Source organism: Moschus berezovskii, chromosome 6 (assembly GCF_049115385.1).
Source record: "Moschus berezovskii isolate FMDL1 chromosome 6, NW_MosBer_1.0, whole genome shotgun sequence".
Classification (NCBI taxonomy): domain Eukaryota; kingdom Metazoa; phylum Chordata; class Mammalia; order Artiodactyla; family Moschidae; genus Moschus; species Moschus berezovskii.
Window position 1 is genome coordinate 102,722,991 of NC_142465.1, and position 14,514 is coordinate 102,737,504.

At 39.5% G+C, this 14,514-nt stretch overlaps 1 protein-coding gene and 1 pseudogene across 2 annotated transcripts in view; one reads left to right on the forward strand and one right to left on the reverse strand.

The window, feature by feature from the left end:
- The window catches only part of LRP6 (LDL receptor related protein 6), a 182,098-nt gene that overhangs the window by 82,645 nt on the left and 84,939 nt on the right, over positions 1 to 14,514 (forward strand). The window lies entirely within an intron of this gene.
- Positions 12,172 to 12,363, reverse strand: LOC148777697 (cytochrome c oxidase subunit 7C, mitochondrial pseudogene; annotated as a pseudogene).

Consider the following 14,514-nt stretch of genomic DNA (forward strand, 5'->3'; position numbering starts at 1 on the left):
CCTATTTGGAACCAGTCTGTTGTTCCAAAGGCGCTCAGTCGTGTCCAACTCTTTGCAACCCCATGGACTAAACAGTCCATGGAATTCTCCATTCCAGAATACTGGAGTGGGTAGCAGTTCCCTTCTCCAAGGAATCTTCCCAACCCAGGGGTCAAACCCAGGTCTCCCACATTGCTGGTGGATTCTTTACCAGCTGAGCCACCAGCAAAGCCAAAGAAAACTGGAATGGATGGCCTATCCCTTCTCCAGCAGATCTTCCTGACCCAGGAATTGAACCAGGGTCTCCTGCATTGCAGGTGGATTCTTTACCAACTGTGCGGCCAGGAAAGCCCAGAACAGATCAGACCTCCACTTTAAAACGCACTGTCACTAATTGAGATACCAGTATTACATATCAAAGACCAACGTAAGTTCGAATGAGAAAGTTCAGAGATGAGAGGGCAGAACTGAGGAATGAACTATAAATAAAAGAAAAAACTAATTTCAGAGAAGCCAGCTAAAACTGGAAGGGACACAAGAGTGACTAGAATGAAAAGACTTTAAATTGAAGTTTAAAAGGGGGAAAAATTAAGGACTAAAAAGAAATGGAAAAAGATGAAAAGGATTTGAGAGAAAGTGGCAAATATTAAAGATAGGCAGAGAAGAAAAAACGCATACGTAAAAAACCCTGTTAGGAAGATAACCTAAGCAAAGTAAGAGAACAAATACGAGGAACTGTAATTCAGGAAAAGTTTCTTAAAAGGAGATTCGAATCTACAGATTGATAAGAGAACATTATGTATTTGGTAATACAAGTTAAAGCAAATAGCACCAACGTATATTCTAGTTAAGTTAGTCTGTAGAAAAAGGAAAATATTCTCTGGGCCTTTAAGAGTCAAATAAATGATTTTTTAAATGGAAAAGAAAATTAGATTCACACTAGGCTTTGTCACGAAAACACTCCCTGTCAGAATTAAGTGAAGTAGTATTTTTAAAAGATACTCAGGGACAGTGTGAGCCAATGATTTTCCCCCCCAGCAATATTGACTTTCCTTATAAAAAGCTATAGATGAACTGTTATGAACATGAAAGAAATCAAGAAATACTATTTCCCTGAGTCATCGTGAAAATGGACTAGTGGCTGAGCTTTAGATAATCATAGTGATGAGCAGGATAACAAGGCTTGGTGAAGAGCATTAAACATATAATTAACTGGTATGAGAATTAAAGGATGATTAAAATTGAGAGTATGGTATGTAATGACTATATGTTTAGATAATGTAAATAAAGTACCATTCTGAAAAATTGGAATGAAGGGACTTCCCTGGCCATCCAGTGGTTAAGATGCTACAGTTTCTACTGCAGGGGACATGAGTTTGATTCTTGGTTGGGAAATTAAGATCCTGCATGCTTTTCAGCATAGCTAAAAAAGAAAAAATGGAGTAAAATAAAAAATCAGAGTGAGAATTACAGGTACTATATACAAGGATTTTGTTTAACTCTTTATGGTGATTACATCGGTGTATTGGTATTAATATTTTTAATTTTGGATCAAATAAGTGAGTAATTTTTGGATATAGTCTTTCAAATGCTCATGAATATGTAGAACTCTCCAGGTGAAAGAAAAGATGAATAGATGTAGTATTGTGGAGTTTAAGAGAAATTGATAATTCTGAGTTTTAATTGAGAACACTGGTGTGAGTTCATTAGTTATTGTAAGTTATAAAAATACACACAAATTCGTATGTTTATTTCTTATGACCACTGATGAGGACTCGGGGAAAAAAAAACCTCCCAGACTATATTCTTGGAAAACTTCCACCTTAAAAGAAATTATAGCTTTCAGGTATGATTTGGTTAATCCTAAATCTCTTACAGGAAATATCCAAGTTGAGCTGGGATGTTATGTCCCATGCTAGTGGATAGCATGGAAGCTATTACAGGCCATTAGCGTCGTTTCGTAAAGCCCAGAGAAATAACTTGTAAAACCTGTCTCTGGTCAGAGATTGATTGAAACCCACCAAGTTTGTTTAAGTCCTTGAGTTCATACTGATTTTCTTTCTTTCTTTCTTTTTTTAATTTTAAGAAAAGGAAGTAGTTACTTTCAGAGGATGAAAGGGAACCAACGCATTCATTAGCTTGAATGTTGGTAATAAAGAGAAAGAATCCAGCAGTTTATCCCCCCTTTTCTATAGGAATCTACCAGTAGCTAACAAATTAGTAGATTCAAAAAAGCTATTCCAGCTAGTAAAAGAGAAATAATTAGAATATCAGCATTTTATTTCTTACAGTGAGCTGTTCAATCTAGGCATTGAGCATTAGTGGCTGCTTCATCACAACAAGGAAAAGAACAGACCCTATTTGATGGAAGAAAAGAGTGTCACCCCCTTTTATCTTGCCAAAAGGATCAATTCATTAGGAGTCTGATCAGGCATGTTATTTGCAGGAAATTTGCGGGAAAAGTAGAGGACAGGGAAACATTGAACTGCATCGTGGGTATGCATCAGCAGATTCAGACATACAGGTCAAATAACACGGGTTGTTGAACAGATAAGCTGCACAGATGATAAGGGAACTTAGAGATTAAAACAGACATAGAAAAGAAATTTACTAAAGGGGAAAGGGCGAGAGGAGGGATAAATTAGGAGTTTGGAATTCAAATTGCATCAGTTCAGTTCAGTTCAGTTCAGTCGCTCAGTCGTGTCCGACTCTCCGCGACCCATGAATCACAGCACGCCAGGCCTCCCTGTCCATCACCAACCCCTGGAGTTCACTCAAACTCTTGTCCACAGAGTCGGTGATGCCATCCAGCCATCTCATTCTCCGTCATCCCCTTCTCCTCCCGCCCCCAACCTTTCCCAGCATCAGAGTCTTTTCCAGTGAGTCAACTCATCTCATGAGGTGGCCAAAGTATTGCAGTTTCAGCTTTAGCATAAATCCATCCAATGAACACCCAGGATTGATCTCCTCTAGAATGGACTGGTTGGATCTCCTTGCAGTCCAAGGGACTCTCAAGAGTCTTCTCCAGCACCACAGTTCAAAAGCATCAATTCTTTGGTGATCAGCTTTCTTCATAGTCCAACTCTCACATCCATACATGACCACGGGAAAAACCATAGCCTTGACTAGACGGACCTTGGTTGGCAAAGTAATGTCTCTGCTTTTTAATATATTATCAAGGTTGGTCATAACTTTCCTTCCAAGGAGTAAGCGTCTTTTAATTTCATGGCTGCCCATCCGCAGTGATTTTGGAGCCCAAAAAAATAAAGTCTGACACTGTTTCCACTGTTTTTCCATCTATTTCCCATGAAGTGATGGGACCAGATGCCATGATCTTTGTTTTCTGAATGTTGAGCTTCAAGCCAACCTTTTCACTCTCCTCTTTCACTTTCATCAAGAGGCTTTTGAGTTCCTCTTCACTTTCTGCCATGAGGGTGGTGTCATCAGCATATCTGAGATTATTGATATTTCTCCCAGCAATCTTGATTCCAGCTTGTGCTTCTTCCAGCCCAGCGTTCCTCATGATGTACTCTGCATATGATCACATGGACCACAGCCGAATGTGGTCCACTGGAGAAGGGAATGGCAAACCACTTCAGTATACTTGCCTTGAGAACCCCATGAACAGTATCAAAGGGCAAAATGATAGGATACTGAATGAGGAATTCCCCAGGTCGGTAGGTGCCCAGTATACTACTGGAGATCAGTGGAGAAGTAACTCTAGAAGGAATAAAGGGACGGAGCAAAAGCGAAACCAGTACCCAGCTGTGGATGTGACCGATGATAGAAGCAAGGTCCGGTGCTGTAAAGAGCAATATTGCATAGGAACCTGGAATGTTAGGTCCATGAATCAAGGCAAATTGGAAGTGGTCAAGCAGGAGATGGCAAGAGTGAACATAGACATTCTAGGAATCAGTGAATTAAAATGGACTGGAATGGGTGAATTTAACTCAGGTGACCATTATATCTACTACTGTGGGCAGGAATCCCTTAGAAGAAATGGAGTAGCCATCATGGTCAATAAAAGAGTCCAAAGTGCAGTACTTGGATGCAATCTTAAAAACGACAAAATGATTTCTGTTCGTTTCCAAGGCAAACCATTCAATATTACAGTAATCCAGGCCTATGCCCCAACCAGTAATGCTGAAGAAGCCGAAGTTGAACGGTTCTATGAAGACCTACAAGACCTTTTAGAACTAACACCCAAAAAAGATGTCCTTTTCATTATAGGGGACTGGAATGCAAAAGTAGGAAGTCAAGAAACACCTGGAATAACAGGCAAATTTGGCCTTGGAGCACGGAATGAAGCAGGGCAAAGGCTAATAGAGTTTTGTCAAGAGAACGCACTGGTCATAGCAAACACCCTCTTCCAACAACACAAGAGAAGACTCTACACATGGACATCACCAGATGGTCAACACCGAAATCAGATTGATTATATTCTTTGCAGCCAAACATGGAGAAGCTGTATACAGTTAACAAAAACAAGACCAGGAGCTGACTGAGGCTCAGATCATGAACTCCTTATTGCCAAATTCAGACTTAAATTGAAGAAAGTAGCGAAAACCACTAGACCATTCAGATATGACCTAAATCAAATCCCTTATGATTATACAGTGGAAGTGAGGAATAGATTTAAGGGACTAGATCTGATAGATAGAGTGCCTGATGAACTCTGGACGGAGGTTCGTACAGGAGACAGGGACCAAGACCATCCCCATGGAAAAGAAATGCAAAAAAGCAAAATGGTTGTCTGAGGAGGCCTTACAAATAGCTGTGAAAAGAAGAGAAGCGAAAAGCAAAGGAGAAAAGGAAAGATATAAGCATCTGAATGCAGAGTTCCAAAGAATAGCAAGGAGAGATAAGAAAGCCTTCCTCAGTAATCAGTGCAAAGAAATAGAGGAAAACAACAGAATAGGAAAAACAAGAGATCTCTTCAAGAAAATTAGAGATTCCAAGGGAACATTTCATGCAAAGATGGGCTCGATAAAGGACAGAAATGGTATGGACCTAACAGAAGCAGAAGATATTAAGAAGAGGTGGCAAGAATACACAGAAGAACTGTACAAAAAAGATCTTCACGACCAAGATGGTCACGATAACGTGATCACTGACCTAGAGCCAGACATCTTGGAATGTGAAGTCAAGTGGGCCTTAGAAAGCATCAAATTGCATACTACTGTGTGAAAGTGCTGCACTCAATATGTCAGCAAATTTGGAAAACTCAGCAATGGCCACAGGACTGGAAAATGTCAGTCTTCATTCCAATCCCAAAGAAAGGGAATGCCAAAGAATGCTCACTACCACACAATTGCACTCATCTCACACGCTAGTAAAGTCATGCTCAAAATTCTCCAAGCTAGGCTTCAGCAATATGTGAATCGTGAACTTCCAGATGTTCAAGCAGGTTTTAGAAAAGGCAGAGGCACCAGAGATCAAATTGCCAACATCTGCTGGATCATGGAGAAAGCAAGAGAGTTCCAGAAAAACATCTATTTCTGCTTCATTGACTATGCCAAAGCCTTTGACTGTGTGGATCACAATAAACTGTGGAACATTCTGAAAGAGATGGGAATCCCAGACCACCTGACCTGCCTCTTGAGAAACCTGTATGCAGGTCAGGAAGCAACAGTTCGAACTGGACATGGAACAACAGACTGGTTCCAAATAGGAAAAGGAGTATGTCAATGTTGTATATTGTCACCCTGCTTATTTAACTTGTATGCAGAGTACATCATGAGGAACGCTGGACTGGAAGAAGCACAAGCTGGAATCAAGATTGCCGGGAGAAATATCAATAACCTCAGATATGCAGATGACACCACCCTTATGGCAGAAAGTGAAGAGGAACTCAAAGGCCTCTTGATGAAAGTGAAAGAGGAGAGTGAAAAGGTTGGCTTGAAGCTCAACATTCAGAAAACGAAGATCATGGCATCTGGTGCCATTACTTCTTGGGAAATAGATGGGGAAACAGTGGAAACCGTGTCAGACTTTATTTTTTGGGGCTCCAAAATCACTGCGGATGCTGATTGCCGCCATGAAATTAAAAGACTCTTACTCCTTGGAAGGAAAGTTATGACCAGCCTAGATAGCATATTAAAAAGCAGAGACATTACTTTGCCAACCAAGGTCCATCTAGTCAAGGCTATGGTTTTTCCCGTGGTCATGTATGGATGTGAGAGTTGGACTGTGAAGAAAGCTGGTTGCTGAAGAATTGATGCTTTTGAACTGTGGTGCTGGAGAAGACTCTTGAGAGTCCCTTGGACTGCAAGGAGATCCATCCAGTCCATTCTAGAGGAGATCAATCCTGGGTGTTCATTGGAAGGACTGATGCTAAAGCTGAAACTCCAGTACTTTGGCCACCTCATGCGACGAGTTGACTCACTGGAAAAGACTCTGATGCTGGGAGCGATTGAGGGTAGGAGGAGACGGGGACGACAGAGAATGAGATGGCTGGGATGGCATCACCGACTCGATGGACATGAGTTTGAGTGAACTCTGGGAGTTGATGATGGACAGGGAGGCCTGGTGTGGTGTGATTCATGGGGTCGCTAAGAGTCGGACACGACTGAGCGACTGAACTGAACTGAATATATAAAATAGATACCCAACAAGGACATACTGTATAGCAACGGGAACTATTTCCAATATTTTGTAATAACTTATAGTGGGAAAGAATCTTGAAAAGAGCGTATATACATATATGTTATATATATAACTGAATCACTTTGCAGTATACCTGAAACTAGCAAAACATTATAAATCAACTGTATCAATATTTCATTTAAAAAGAGAGACTGAAAAGAGGGAGGGTGAAGGCATGAATAGGCACAGAGGATTTAAATTTAGGACAGTGAAAAAACTTGTAATGTTAGGTAGGCAGAATAGGGAAAAGGAGTCCAAAATGGCGGTGGCCAAATAACAAGGAAGGGAAAAGCCCGCGAAAATAGAACAAAGGAAGGTCCGAGGACTGGAGTGAGGACCTCAGAGAAAACAAACAACACTCCTGGCTGGCCCAATTTGCATAGGACAGGCCCAGGGGGAAAAAGCATATAAAAAGAGGAGCCAAAACTAGCTCTCTCTCTCCCTCCTGTGCACTGGGCTGCTCTTCTCTTCGTGTCTTTGGATCAACGTGCCCTCACGCCTTGAAGATGGATTTTCCTGCTATCTTCTAAGTAAAATAGAGCTGGAAGTTGGTTAACTCCTTACATGCCACCACTCATTTAGGGGAAAAGGCCCTCTAAAGATTACTAGAAAGGTCCTTCAGAGTAACAGGCCTCCAAACATTAATGATAGGTATATGTGTATACTACCACCAAGACTGATCTTTAAACTGTGGACTTTGGGTACTGTGACTTTGCACTTGATTTCAGGGCTTCCTATAAAGCCAGAGTAGTTGAAACAATGTACTAAATCTGGCCATAGATAGATGTCAGCGGAATAGAATAGGGTTCAGAATGTAGCGTGCATGTGTATGGTTAGTTGACTTTTGTGACATAAGTATCTTGGATGTAAATACGCACTTTTAACTGGCCTTGACAGACACTGAAGAAAGATAATAAACTTTAGAAACTGGGAGGAACATAAAAGCTCTTTCTGTGAAAAATTTTAAATTCCTGATGACTAGAGTCAGGTTTTCAAGTTATGGTTATTAAAGTTAAGGTTTTAACGCTTTGGTTTGTCAGTGTTCCTATTCAGCTGCAGTTGGAAATGTGAGGGATGGTTGGAGGCAAGTGTAGAGAACTGGCTAAGAGCCGGATAACACAAGGTTTAGTATTCTAAAATGAGGCGTTTGAATTTTAGCCTGTAGGTGTTGAGAGTCATTGGAGATTTTCAAGTTGCAGATTCACATGGATGGATTTGTCTTTTAGAAATACGGGGTAGTTGTGTAGAGAATGAAGACTGATTTCATTTCCTTAAGTCTTCCAGTTAGTCCTCATCATTCTCCAGAAAAGTACAATCTCTTTACTATAATTTACATAATCTCATTTATTTACCTTGTTCTTACCACTTCTGCCCTTGTCTACTCTTCCCCAATCCTGTCAAACCGCTTGTGGCTCCCTGATGGTGTTTATGATGGCTTCTAGGTTTCTGCTTTGAATGGCTTATTCAATGGAAATGCCATTCAGTGAGAAGATTCAGGAAAGGAAGATAGATTCTTTTTCCTTCCTTCCTTTTTATTTTTTGATGTAGAAAGAGAATGAGATTGAATTCAAATTTGAACAAGTTTGCATTTGCATTCTAGTTGCTTATGGAAAACTATGATGATGAAGTCTGAGGAGCTTTGGATGGATGACCCTGCTGCTCAGCGGAGTAGTCTCAGAGGGAGACTTAGATTTATAGCCATAACCAAGTTAATGGTTGTTAAAGCCATGTACTGTAAACATAGGGGTATTTTGCATCAGTGCTAGAGACTTAGGCAGAGATAACAACCACATACCTGATATGTTGAAGAATTTCTTCAAGACTGAGGGATGCCCCAGTCCCAGCTGCTCCTGATCAGCCATCCCCGTTTGCCTGGTTTCCAGGAACACCCTCAGACCCAGGCAAATCAACATGGTTGGTCATCTACTGAGCTTGTGAAGAATCTGCTTCCCACAGAAGCAAATTGAAGAGACTTATCCACATAAACAGTAATAACCACAACTCGAGAGATGGAGGGCTGAAGGTGAGGCTGGTGAGAGGGAGTTGGGATAGGGTGGAAGATGGGCCTCATCTGGATTCTGGTAGCACCTCTGGGAAATACTGAATATACCAGACACTAAAGGACATGCACCTTATGGCAACCAAACTTGACATGATTGAACGTGTTAGGCAAAGATCAGAGGTGTAGTTAAAGCTGTCTGTGAATGAGTTCAGTGGTGCCAGAGAATAAGCAGGATCATGATATCTGCAGAGTTCTTGGTGTTAGCAGAACACTGAAATACAGTGAGTAACGAACCACATTCTCAGGAGCAATACAGAATTAGTTTCCTGCTAGACTGTGGTCAACAACTTTTTGTTAACTGATGATTATATAATTTTTAAAATATATGTTTATGTTTAAAGATGCTTTATTTATAATGTTGGCAATATGAGTTTTTTAATTATAGTACATTCAGTGCAGTGTTATATAGCCTCTAAAATTAATACGAAACCAATATTTAATAATATGAAAATCTTTACATTATGAAATGAAGACAGGTCATTCAGTTCAGTTCAGTTCAGTTCAGTCGCTCAGTCGTGTCCGACTCTCCGCGACCCCATGAATGACAGCACGCCAGGCCTCCCTGTCCATCACCAACCCCCGGAGTACACTCAAATTCATGTCCACAGAGTCGGTGATGCCATCCAGCCATCTCATTCTCCGTCGTCCCCTTCTCCTCCCGCCCCCAACCTTTCCCAGCATCAGAGTCTTTTCCAGTGAGTCAACTCGTCGCATGAGGTGGCCAAAGTATTGCAGTTTCAGCTTCAGCATCAGTCCCTCCAGTGAACATCCAGGATGGATCTCCTTTAGAATGGACTGGTTGGATCTCCTTGCAGTATAATGATGCACTAAATGCTGGGCATTTACAGAAATTCACTTTTTGTAAAAAAAAAAAAAAAGTTACAGTCAGATGTTTAAATAAGATGACTGGATGCATTGGAGTCTTTCAGAATACATAAATTAACCATTTTTTCCTCAGGGCATATTAATCATTATTAAGATGCAATGAGGTCCTTGGTGCCCACTGCTTTTAATCCCGTGAAGAAGCTCAGTAATGGTGGGTGGTAAATGCTCTTTATTCACGGTTTGGTGCAGGCGCCTCAATTGTTTCTTGGTTTGGCTCAGCTGTATTGTTTCGTCCTGTTGGGGGCTGTGATTTAGAGCTAATGAATTTTTACCAGATTATTAATTCTAAATTCCGTTGGTTAGTTGGTTTCCTGTTCTGTCTTAGTTGGGTTCGTGTTGTGCCTTACTTAGCGCTTTATAACAGAAACCAGGTTTCCATGCCTTGACCATTGGAAACCGTTTGTATTTGTGTATATACATGTACACATTGTACACGTGCACCTAATAAAGGAACGGAAAGATACACTTTATATTTCTGTTTCCATTTTTTTCCTAGTGAACATGCATGTATTCTTTATGTAATCAGGAGAAAATGATTACTTTGGAAAAAATAGTACCAGATTTTGCCAGTGTGGTTTAGGTTGCTCTATGCTTCTCTTGCCTCTTCTCCAGAAGATACATTATTAAGTTCAATCTGTTTTGCCTGTAATCTTCTTGAATACAGTTTAGTTCGGTCTTCCTTCACATGAGGCTCAGTTAAATATTTAAGACACTGTTCAAGTCAGTTGCCCACCGTTAAATTCGGTTATTTCTCTTATTGTTGAGCTGTAAGAATTTTATGTATTCTATGTACGAGTTCTTCATTGGATATATTATTTAGAAGTAAAAGTTCAATCTATTAGCTTTTCTTGGTTGTTAAAAGTGTTTTTGAAGTACTAAGAAATCTTTGCTTAAACCAGATTCACAAGGATTGATGCTTTTCTCTTCTGAGTTTTATTGTTTTAATTCCTAACATTTAGATCTGTGATCCACTTTACGTATGATATCTTACACTCTTTTATTAATTCATTTCCAAATATTTGGTTACTTTTTATGATTTATGAACAAATTATTTAATCCATTTCAATTTTGCCGTTTTTCTCAGCACCATTTATTAAAGAAACTTCTTTTTCTCCATTGGCTGTTCTTGGTTCCCTTGCTAAATATTAGTTGGCTGTATCACTTTTTGTATTTTTCACTACTAGTCTGTAGAAATTTATTTCTGTATATTGATCTTGTATGCTGCAACCTTGTTGAATTAAGTACGTCTGAGGCTTTTTTTTTTCTTTTAAATTCTTTAGTGTTCTCTGCATACAGAATCATGTCATCTGTAAATAATGACAGTTTTATTTCTTCCTTTCCCATGTGGTTGCCTTTTAGTCTTATTTCACAATACTCACTAGACCCTCTGCTGAATAGAAGACATTCTTGCTTTGTTCCTGATCTTTGGGGGAAAGCAGTGATTTTTTTTTTTTTTTTTTGCCATTGGACAGAATCTTAGAGAATACACTTTGTATGATTTCAGTCTTTTAAAATTAATTGATCCTTGTCCTAATGTTCAAAGTTCCATGTCCTTGATGATTTTCTGTCTAGTTGTCCTACCTTTTAATGAGAATAGGATTTTGAGATCTCTGACTGTTACTGTTGTCTTATTTTTTCCTTCAGTTCTGTCAGGTTTTGCTTCATTTGTTCGGGGCTGTTTTTACTTGTGTATGTTTATAATCGCTAAATCTTCTCGATGATTTAACTATCATGATAAAACGTGCTGCTTTATCTCTAGTAGTATTTTTTGTCTGAAAGTATGTTTTGTTGGTAGACCACTTCATCTCACTTACGGCTCCTGTTGGCTTTCAGTAAATTTGGATCTGGGTATGTGTGTCTCTTGTAGACAGCATACAGTTGAATCTTGTTTAGTTTTACCCAGTTTAACAACCTTTGCCTTTTATATACGTATATGCACACACACATAATATGTACAATAACGTGTAGGATGTTTTCTGTAACATCTTGCAGAAAAACCCAAATGAACATTTTGGTCAACCCAGTATGTTAATTATTTCTTGATGAAACAGAAAAAAATCATGGGAAAAGAAAAAATTCTTTTTATCAGCTGTTTCTGTTTTCTTATCTGTTCCGTTCATTCACTCTTGTTATTTCTAGTTGATAATTCATTGAAGTGACTGCTGACTGTTTCATTAGTTCTTTTATCTCAGTTTGAGGTTTTAAATTTAAATTTTTGTTATTCTTTTATCACTAGTGTACTACTTTAAAGTATTTAAAGTATCTTGCAATAGGTTGTAAACTGTTCTAGAGCCAGTTTTTCTGGCTATTTGTATTGTCTTTAGGGATGTTATTTTCTTTAGTCTTTTTTGTTTTTAATATTAACTTTTTTTTTGAGCTAAGGCAAATACACATTTAATTAAGAAACTAGTAATGCAATATTACCGAAATAAAATGTAGGCATGTGTTCAATTATCATGTTCCATATTTCAGAGGAGAGGCGTTAAGGATTTATGCCATAAGTTTACTTATAAACATATCTAGGATGCTGAGTTCAAGGGTTTGATCCTTTTAAGAGACTGCACCTCTTAATATGCTCCTGTTCCTATCTGTCTCATGGATTACTTTTTAAGCAGTTGGCGTCTTACTGTAAAGAAAGGTGCAGCAAATCCAGACCCAAAGAACAAAGTCATCATAGCTAGTAACCTCCACTTGTTTTCCACTGAAAATGGTATATTCTTCCCTGGACCCTCCTCGTAGTGGCTCCGACGAACCACAAAGGTTGTGAACCTCCGGATGCTCTGTCCCAACATAGCGCTGTTGGAAGTTTTACAAAAGATCCAGAGAATGAAGGCGGAAGAAATGTCGGCTACAAACTGCGCGCTCGAATATTAACTTTTTATTTTATTTCTTTGGCCATGTCTGTGGCTTGTGGGATATCAGTTCCCTGACCAGGGATTGAATCCGTGCCCCCTCCATTGGATGTCCAGAGTCTTAACCACTGGGCCTCCAGGGAAGTCCCTTTAATACTAACTTTTAAAATGGGGCTTGATCTTAATATATTTTTATATTTTCACATGAAATTGTTTTTCTGGAACTTGTTGAAGAAGGCAGAATTTATCATAACTTCTTTGACTTCACAGAAGTCTTGAGTGTGTGTGTTTGAGAAGTGGGCAGCTTGCTTTGTGAGAACTCCTGGCTCTGTCTCCTTCTGCCACTCTTGTTTGCACCTTATTTTCCATTATTTCTCTTGCACCGTCATCCTCACTTTGACTCTGTTCCCAGTAGGGTATGGTCAGCTTGGGCCTTTGTCTGGAAGGGAGCTCTGTTGGGTCAGTGAGAGAGTTCCTTGTTAGTATGCCAGTCCCTTCCGTACCATCCATCCAGCCTTTGTATTCACTCACTCTCCAAGTGGCCAGAACCATTCCTTGTCAGCTGCTGTTCTCAGATTGGTTTGTGAAGCTTTCCATTGCTATCTGTTTGTGTGTTCTCCTGGGCCTGGATCTGCCAAATGCCCTATTTTTTCCCTTCTGATTCCTCCTGCAGAAGTGCTGATGCTAATCAGATCTTACAGCTGTTGGTAGTTTTCCTTCCTGTGTCTAGGGTTTTGTGGCAATACCTTCTTACCTGTCTTCGTTGTAAGTGTTGTCCATGAGGTTTTGGTTTTCCTTCCTAGTTGTTCTGTTTTCCTGTGAAAGACTTGTAGAGATTTTTTCAAACACTATACTGCTACCACTGTTGTCGTATTTTTAGGTGTTATGAAAACCTCACTGTGATATGGAGAAAGTCTCTTCTGAGGTTAGGTTCAGATGTCAGCATTTATCATGGTAGTGCTGTGGTGTGATGAAGTAGCTTTGTTTCCTACACTGATGGGGAGTTCTGAGTCAGGGGCAGAGGACAGCTTTCTGGGAGGAGATCCAGAAACAGAAAGTGAATACAAGTGCGCAGGTGCTTTATGAAGGGTAAGTGGTTGGTGCAGAATTTGAAAGAGGCACCTGTCAGCCGTGGAACCTGAAACAGATAGCAAGTGCATACCTGTGCTTGGAATACTGGTGGAATGAACTCTTAAGAAAATGATGGACAGGTGGAGGTTACCAGCACTAAAGCATAACATCACTTGGGGTCTTGGTTTCTTTCTTTGGGTACCCATTGTAGTGATCCACTTTTTAATTCCTGTTATGGTTGAGGCATACTACTGAAGAACTGGGCTTCAATCTTGCCTGCCTTGTTTGTTCTCAGTATCCATGATCAACTCCTTTTCACTTGAGTTTCCAGAGGAGTAATCCAACTAGAGGGAAGACAGGTGAAGACAGTATACACTAACTTGTACTTTCAGGAACAGATCACTATTGGCTAGACAAATTACCAAAGAATATGACAATGAGTGATAACCATCTTAGCTGTGCTTTTTGTTAATTTCATATTTCATTTAAAATGTTTCATTTTATCAGGCATTCACTGAGTATGTAATAAATCTAACTAATTCATACATACTGTATTGTGTGAGATCCTGGGAATATAAATAAGCCAAAGTCTAGTATTTACTTGATTCTAGTAAGCTTTTTATTGACTTAAAAACTAGCACATGAAATGTTTACTAAAATTGTAAAATATTATCCCTGTATCAGAAATACTAAAATACTGAAAACAGACATCCTAACGTTGAGGAGCCATTTATGAAATGTTTATTAAGTACCAAGCATAATGCCTAAATGCTTTTTCATATATTATGATTTAATCTTCACAGTAACTCACGTTAGATTATCGTCTTTTAATAACAGGTGAGGAAAACAGAATTTGTGGAAATAAGTTATTGTAAGTTCAGGGGGACATTTGAACTCAGTTCTGTCTCATTTCTTGTTGTTCAATTGCCAGGTCAAGTCCAGCTCTGTACAACCCAGCAGACTGCAGCACGCCAGGCTCATTTCTTATCAGTACATAAATGCTTTCAGTCAGGTTGTAAA